The sequence below is a fragment of the Mustela nivalis genome (assembly GCF_964662115.1).
Source record: "Mustela nivalis genome assembly, chromosome: 5".
In the NCBI taxonomy this organism is placed as follows: domain Eukaryota; kingdom Metazoa; phylum Chordata; class Mammalia; order Carnivora; family Mustelidae; genus Mustela; species Mustela nivalis.
Window position 1 is genome coordinate 115,932,209 of NC_139024.1, and position 8,214 is coordinate 115,940,422.

An 8,214-nucleotide genomic window follows, 5' to 3' on the forward strand; every position below is an offset into this window, starting at 1 on the left:
GATCGGGAGGGAGACAAACCATAAGAGACTCTTAATCTCACAAAACAAACTGAGGTTTGCTGTGGGGAGGGGGGATGTGGCGTGGGTTGTTGGTTTATGGACATTGGGGAGGGTACGTGCTATGGTGAGTGTTGTAAAGTGTGTAAGCCTGACAATTCACAGACCTGTACCCCTGGGGCAAATAATACAGTATATGTTAATAAAAATAATAATAAAATAAAAACGCTAATGCCCTTAGGGCACCTGGGTGCCACAGTCACTTGAGCATCATCCAGCTCTTGGTTTCTGCTCAGGTCATGATCTCAGGGTCATGAGATAGAGCCCTGAGTTAGGCTCCATGCTCAGCATGGTATCTGCTTGATATTCTCTCCCTCTCCTTTTGCCCCTCCCATGCATGTGTGCTCTGTCTCTCAAACAAATAAATACATCTCAATCAAAAAACCCCATTGAGGCCCTGGCCCCACCCCAGACGAATTAAATGCAGATTCTCTGTGAGTGGGGTGCTGGCATCAGTGGCTTTTTAAAAAGCTTCCCAGATGATTCTCATGCTTATCCCATGTTTAGAAATATGCTTAAGAGATTTGAAGGATAAAACTGAGATGTGTACAGTCTGTCTAGTAAGACTTTGAAGTATAGGACAGACAATGAAGGAAATGAAATAATAGTACGAGCTTCCCTGAGATCCCCAAAGACTCATCTTAAGCAATTAAAGACCAGGATATCAAGGCTTCTGTGGGAATTAAGGAAAGAAGACAAATACCACAATATATCTTGTGATAAGTCTGAACCCCAGGAATAAAGAAAATCCTTATACCCTTTATAAAGAATGGGAGCCACCTTGTACACTAGGGAGTGAAGGAAACCTACCTGACCTAATTGGTCCAAACATGGCTTCTTGACCCAAACATGGCTTCTGCTTTCTTCCCTAGATGTGGTTCTCTGCTTAATTTCTCTTGTCCTCTTCTGCTTTTGATAATGCTCACCCAAGACTCCCTTGGGAAGAGCCGTTCTTACAGTTGCTGTTTAAAAGCCAGTTTGTGCTTCTTTGTCCTCTTCTTCAGTCTGATCCCTTCTGCCTTCTAATTCAGTGACACACCTTTTCTTGTTTTCCAGCTCAATCAGAGCTTTATCAATTTTTCTGTAATTCCAAGGCCCTCTTGGAGAAAGTTGACAATTTAGTACTGTCTTTCAGCCTTTGGAATTTGGATGGTCTAATATATTCTAGATATTTTTTGTTTTAATACTAATATAATACTAATATAATTGAGAACAGCAATTCATCGAAGTAGTCAGTGACAGAGTAATTATAAATTTGGGGGCTCAGTCATTAAGCATCTGCTTTTGGCTCGGGTCATGATCCCAGGGTCCTGAGATCGAGCCCCGCATCAGGCTCCCTGCTCAGTGGGAAGACTGCTTCTCCTTCTCCTACTCCCCCTGTTTGTGTTCTCTCTCTCTGTCAAATAAAAAATCTTCAGTAACTACTTGACCTGAGAAAACCAAGTGTAGCAATACACTGGATGTATCTAAGAGATGGAATAAAGGAGGAAGTAGTTTGTAGCTATAAAGCGGTAATTCTCTTGAAGATTCTTTTTCCTCTCCTGTCTTCTTAACTGGACATCTGAGCCCTAGGTCCCTGAAGAGTTGATGCAGTGGTCCCTGCTGGAGGCCGGGCTCAGCACTTTTGATGTACACTGAGGATGTACACTGGAAATGAGCAAGGCATCTTCGGTTAAGGGGAAAATAAGAGGATTAAAGAGAGAAGTTAAGTCTGGCTGACTGTTCTGTTCATTTCTGTCTTGCTCTGGCCTCAGACTTACTTCTTTTTTAAAAGAGAGGGGAAGGGCAGAGGGAAAGGGAGAAGTAGTCTCCCTACCAAGCAGGGAGCCCCACATTGGGCCTCCATCCCAGAAGTCTGAAGTCATCCAGGACTCCAGGATCATGACCAGAGCTGAAGGCAGATGCTTAACCAACTGAGCCACCCAGACCCCTCTTTTTTCTTTTTTCAGTTGTGCTTAATATACATAACATAAAATTTACAGTTTTTACCAGTATTAAATGTACAGTGCAGTGACAGTAAGTACATTCACACTGCTCTGCTATTATTTTTTTTAAAAGATTCTATTTATTTATTTGACAGAGATCACAAGTAGGCAGAGAGGCAGGCAGAGAGAGAGAGAGGAGGAAGCAGGCTCCCTGCCGAGCAGAGAGCCCGATGTAGGACCCGATCCCAGGACCCTGAGATCATGACCTGAGCCGAAGGCAGCGGCCTAACCCACTGAGCCACCCAGGCGCCCCCTGCTCTGCTATTATTACCACATTTGTTCTCCAGAATGTTTTCACCTTCCCAAAAAGAAACTCTGCACCCATTAAGCAACAGTCCATGCCCCCTTCCTCCAGCCCCTACTAACCTCTTTTTTACTTTCCTGTGTCTATGAGTTTGCTTATTCTAGGTACCTCATTAGAAGTAGAGTCCTAGAATATTTGCCGTTTTGTGTCTGGTTTATTTCACTTAGCATAATGTTTTTAAGGTTTATCAATATTGTAGCATGTGTCAGCATTTTATTTTTATGGCTGGATGGTTTAATCATACATGTAAGCACAGGCACCATATTTTGTTTATAGACACTTGGATTGTTTCCATCTTTAGACTGTTGTGAATAGTGCTGCTATGGAGATTGTTGTGCAGGTCTCTACTTTCATTCATTTTGGGTGTATATCCAGGAGTGGAATAGCTGGATCATAATGGTAATTCTGTGTGGAACATTTTGATGAACCACAAAGGATGTGCCATTTTATATTCCCACCAGCAATGCATGAGGGTTCCAGTTTTTCTCTACAGTCTCCCCAGACATTTGCTCTTTTCCATTTTTTGAAAACAGCTATTCTAATGGGTATGAAGGTATCTAAGGGGGAGCATAACATATGATCCCAAAATATGCCACTTGGGCATGTGGACTATTTTGAGCGGAAGGCAATCGAGGTCTAACAGATTGAGGAAGAGGTAGGTTGATTGATCGATTCAGTCATACACACATACATACCTCTCCCTGCACTGCCTAAAAGAATTTACATGGAGGGCCTGTACCAGGATGAGAGCTAATACTAGAGATAACTTTTTATATAAAAAAGGACTTATCTGCATGGCAGGGCAAATATTTGTTTACCAAACATTTGTTCTTCCCATCATCCTGTGAATTGTCTTCCTCCCCTTTGAAGCCCCACACCCCTACTCCCTTCTCCTTCGCTCAGGATGGCCCATAACACGCAGTTGCTTGTGTTTCTGGCAACTTCATATCTTTGCGGTTCCCGTAGATTCGAAATTTGGGTTTTTTTTTTTCTTCTTAATCTATCTTATGTCAACTTAATTATTAGATTAGCGAAAGAACCTGAAAGGGAAGAAGGGGAAAGTTTTCCCCCTTACATATTTCATTGTGATTTTGATTTGCATTTCCCTAAAAACTAACGATGTTGAACATCTTTTCATGTGTTTATTGGCCATTTGTACATCTTTTCCCAGGTTCCTTTTTTGAAGGAGAAAAAAATGTATGGGCATGTGTGGGAATATCATTCATCATCTTCCCATTCCCCATACTAGTGTGGAGGAAGGAAGTTAGCTTGGGGAAAATAGATGGCTAAACACAGTGTGCAGCTTCATGTAGATGTGTAGTCTGTCCTCGTATGTGATCTTGTTTCCTCTGCTTGCATATTTATCCATTTTGTATGTGTATCTTGTCTACAAAGAGATAATTCCTCTTGACACTCCCATGCATTAATGGGCTTGAATGTTTTGACAGAGTCATGGTGTTGAAAGTCAGTGAGGGCTTTCTGGTTCATCCTTACATGGGTATTTTCAAAAATTAAGATAAATTATTGCATTTAGTTACAAGTCCTAGGGTTTACCTATTTCCTTGTGTGTTTTCTTTCTTTTGTGTTTTAGTTTTAAGAGGCTGAAAGCTGTTATGGCCCAGGCATCTGTGGTACTTAGAAAGAATGCTACTGTTGTTTTTCTTTGTCATTAACAAAGATTCCAGTTCTGATATTCTTTTTTTTGTCTTCTCTCTGAAAACTCTCCTGTTAGTAGGATAATCTGATTCAAGTTATCTATATTTTAACAGAGAACAACACAGTGAGTAATACACATGGAGAACTAGTACATAATGCTTTAAAATGATTTTTCAAAAAAAAGGATTTCTCATTTGGGGGATCTGACAATTTAGTTATGTTAACTGAGTTTTTCAATACAGTGTTGGTGAAATTTTAAGCGCATTCTCATTTTTCTTGTTATGTCTCAGGTGTTTGCTGACTTGCACTTTGGAGAGTGCCTGCTTATCTGGCATGTCCATAACAGAACTGTGTGTTCCCTCTCTGATGTACTGGGTAGGAGTTTCCCCCCTTTGGACAGTTCAGAACAGTGAGCTTTATCATAGATTAATATCCATAGTTACATAGTGATTTTAAATCCAGAATAAACCTAGAGTAGGGGAAAGAAGAAAAGGCTCCCTTATGAAAAAAGGGAAACTTTCTCAGTGTGTCTTGGAGATTTTCAGGAATTGTCTCATCTTATTGCCTTTTTTCATATAAGACTAGGTCAAGGAAGAAGGTTTTTTAAAAATTTGTTTTGTTTGTTTATAAAAATCTGTACCCCAAAGGACAAACTGAAATTGTTGGGAGAAACTTGAAGAGTTCAGTTTATTTCTTTATTGTTCCAGATTTATCTACCTTTGAAAGTTGAAAGGTGTTTCATTGTTTTTTATCTTTGTGTTTTAATTACTCGTGCTACCCCTTTTTATATACTCCATACTACTTGGAACTATTGTCTGGAATTACAATTACTTGCATCCCTTTAAGTGTTAGAACCAAATGTGAAGACCAAATTCCTTTATCAAATGAGACTTACCAAGTTAGCAAATCAATTTACAAGTTCTCTATTAATTTTAGCAAGCTATTGTTTCCAAGGGGTAAGGTTAGAACCAAAAGAAATGGTTTTTTTAAGATTTATTTATTTGATGGAGTGATGTGAGCAAGTAGGAATGGCTGGGGTCCGGGGCGGGGGGGGGGGAGGTGGTGCGGGTAGCAGGAAGGGCAGAGATTCTCAAGCAAACTCCTGGCTGAGCACAGTCTAATGACCCTGAGATTATGACCTAAGCTAAGATCAAGAGTCAGACACTTAACTGACTGAACTGTTTTTTGATTGACAATATTTTCATTTAAAAATGTAGTGGGTCTCCAATTGATAAGAATTAAAAAGAAAGGCAATGCCTTCGGATGTGGGGTAGTCATGCTTTTTCAGAACTTTTAGTTTTTTTATGGTATTTGTGCTTGCGCGCGCGCACACACACACACTCTCTCACTCTCCCCCTTAAATGATTTGAAAGTAAGTAGCAGACATCATGACATCTCAGGATGTGTCTCCTAAGAATGAGGATATTATTCTACATAGGACTACAATACTGTATCAAACTCTAGAAAGTTAATCTTATAAAGTAATAATATCTAATGTACAGTCTCGTTTTTTTAAGTCTTTCTAATTCTCCCCAAAATGTGCTTTTATAGCACTTTCCTCCCCCTAATCCAGTATCTAGCCATGGATCACACATCTTATTTGGTTGTTGTATCTCTTCAGTTGTGTGTGTGTGTGTGTGTGTGTGTGTGTGTGAGTCATCATAAAACACATCATTAGTTTTTGATGCAGTGTTCCAAGATTCATTGTTTATGCACCACATCCAGTGCTCTATACAATATGGGCCCTCTGCAATACCCACCACCAGGCTTACCCATTCCCCCACCTCCCTCCGCTCTAAAACCCTCAGATTGTTTCTCAAAGTCCATAGTCTCTCATGGTTCGTCTCCTCCTCCAGTTTGCCTCAATTCACTTTTCCTTTCCTCCTCCTAATGGTTGTCTTATCTCTTTAGTCTCCTTTAAACTGGGACAGGCCCCCTATCTTTTTTTGAGTGAGGGATACATTCATAACATTAACATTTTGAGGCATCTAGTCCAGTGGTCTTATATGATATTCCACAACTGATTTTGTATTTTTCTTCTTCTTCTTCTTTATTTTTTTCTTTTTAGGATTTTATTTATTTGTTTGGCAGAGAGAGACAGAGAGGAGAGGGAACACAAAGCAGGGGGAGCGAGAGCAGAAGAGGGAGAAGCAGGCTTCCCGCGAGCAGGGAGCCTGATGTGGAACTCTGTCCCAGGACCCTGGGATCATGACCTGAGCCGAAGGAGCCGCTTAACGACTGAGCCATCCAGGCACCCTTGTCTTGTCTTCTTGATTAGTTTCAGATTAAATACTTTTAGTAGGAATGCTATATGTGTAGTTCCCATTCCATCACATCACATCACAATGTAGTTCCCATTCCATCCAGGAGGCACAGTGATTGCCGTGTTTTATTTTTTGGTAATGCACCGTTTGGTCATGATGCAGACTGCTTGTGCTAAGGGGTATCTGTCAGATCATTGGAAAGTGCTTTTTCTTTATTTAGTAATCTGAAGGTTCATCCTTTGAAACTGTATGGTTGTCCTATTCCCTATAACCTTCCACCTGTTTATTTTAATTTTCTCATGATTTATTTTTTTTTTAAGATTTTATTTATTTGACAGAAAGAGATCACAAGTAGGCAGAGAGGCAGGCAGAGACAGAGAGAGTGGGGAGCAGGTTCCCTCCTGAGCAGAAAGCCCGATGTGGGGCTCGATTCCAGGACCCTGGGATCATGACCTGAGCCCTGAGCCGAAGGCAGAGGTTTTAACCCACTGAGCCACCCAGGTGACCCTGTCATTGATTTAATTCAAGATTTGCCAGGGGACTATTGACGGATGTCAATTTATCTATGAAGGCCAGGGCATTTTTAAATTTCAATGTATTTTTCCAGGAGTAAGATTCATGACTCCCCAAATATTTAAAAGGTCTTTTCCTCTCTGTTTTGGAGGTGCCTTCTGCAAGTCCCCATGCATTAGAGAAGTCTGTCATAAGCAGCTGGTTACTAGAAGCTGAGAACCAACCCTCTTCATGTAATTTTCCTAATTATCTAGCCTAGCATCACGTACAGCTGGGTGCATAATTTCTGTTGTTGTTTGTTTGAGAATGCTTTGTTCTGGCCTCTCCCTCATCCCGAGCCAAGCATTTGGATCTTTTGTGTTTGGTATAAACTGTACTAGAAAATAAAGCAAAGGGGCTTAGCCCCTGGTCCTTGGTGTTCCCTTTGAAGATTTTTGGACACAGCAGAATTTGATTTGTCTTTGTTGACACTGAAGTAAATTTAGGTCAGTTGGAAATGAGTGAAAACACTGCAGTGTGTTATTATTATATATTGACTTTAGGGAGCTTTATCCATTATTATTAGCTTAATAGGGAATAGCTGTAGCGTGATTAATCCTTGACTTTCCCCACTCAACCAGGAGAGCGGTGTGGAATCAATCATGGCAGCAGCCAGTGAGGTGTGTTTTGTTGCATCTATTCATTGGCCCATTGGTTTGGTTTGCCTTGCATGAAAAGTATCTGTCATTTGGGTGACTGATAGTAAAAGCTAACATTGGAATGTATATTTAAAAATACACGTTATACCATTTAATCCAGAAGGTCACTCTGTGAAAGTAGATGTTATTATTCCAATCACACAGGTGGGGAGAAAGGCTTAGAGAAGTTAAAGATAGCCAACATCAAACAGCTTGTAAGGGGCTCCAAATTCCTTGCTTGTTTTGTTGTAGCAGTCTGAAAGGTAGAGGCAGTCTAGGGGATCTACCTATGAACAAAGCATGGCCTTTGCTCTCAAGGACCATTTCTTTTTATTTTTTTCAAGATGTTATTTATTTATTTTGGGGGGAGGAGATTGGGAAAGGGAGAGTGAGAGAGCACAAGCAGCGGGGTAGAAAGGGAGAGGGAGAAGCTGATCAGAGAGCTCAACACAAGGCTCGATCCCAGAACCTGAGCCAAAAGCAGACGCTTAACTGTCTGAGCCGCCCAGGCGCCCCTCAAGAATCTTTCAAATCTAGCAAATGTGTCTTCTTAGAAATATATGGTAGCACATTGAGGGAAGAGTTCAGGGATCAGAGAAAAGTGCAGACAACTTCTATGCATAGAGTCAAGATTGGCATGATGGAGGAAGAATTTGAGAGGGAGGGGTATTTGGAAGAGAAGAAAAAGAGTGACTAAAGCATGGAGATGGGAAACAGAGGGTTTGTTATGGCTGAGGAATTGCTCTGGTTTGACTAGA

The 8,214-nt window shown here is 40.8% G+C and overlaps 1 protein-coding gene across 14 annotated transcripts in view; it reads left to right on the plus strand.

The window, feature by feature from the left end:
• FKBP5 (FKBP prolyl isomerase 5) overlaps positions 1-8,214 on the plus strand; it is a 117,083-nt gene that overhangs the window by 52,152 nt on the left and 56,717 nt on the right. The window lies entirely within an intron of this gene.